The following is a 311-nucleotide window of genomic DNA, read 5'->3' on the forward strand; positions in this document are numbered from 1 at the left end:
ACATTCTTCCCAGAATACTCTTCAGACCCTGCATCCGAAGACTGTAAATAACACAACCCCCGCGCTGTCTGTGCCCTTCCCGCCCTACGAGCCGCTCTGAGGCCGGGGTGCCAAGGCACCCGCGAGCTTATGGCGAGGCCGTGAGAGGAGGGAAATGGGCACTTTTCAGTGTCTTCTCCTCGCACCGGCACGGTGGGAGCCCTGCGCAGTTCCACGAGGGACGAGGACCGGGACGGAGCCGCCGCTCCTCGGCAGGGCTGGCGCGCGGAGCCTCGCGAGATCCCGCCGGCCCTGCGGCCGTTCTCGCGAGG

The sequence above is a fragment of the Cyanistes caeruleus genome, chromosome 3 (assembly GCF_971803275.1).
Source record: "Cyanistes caeruleus chromosome 3, bCyaCae1.hap1.1, whole genome shotgun sequence".
In the NCBI taxonomy this organism is placed as follows: domain Eukaryota; kingdom Metazoa; phylum Chordata; class Aves; order Passeriformes; family Paridae; genus Cyanistes; species Cyanistes caeruleus.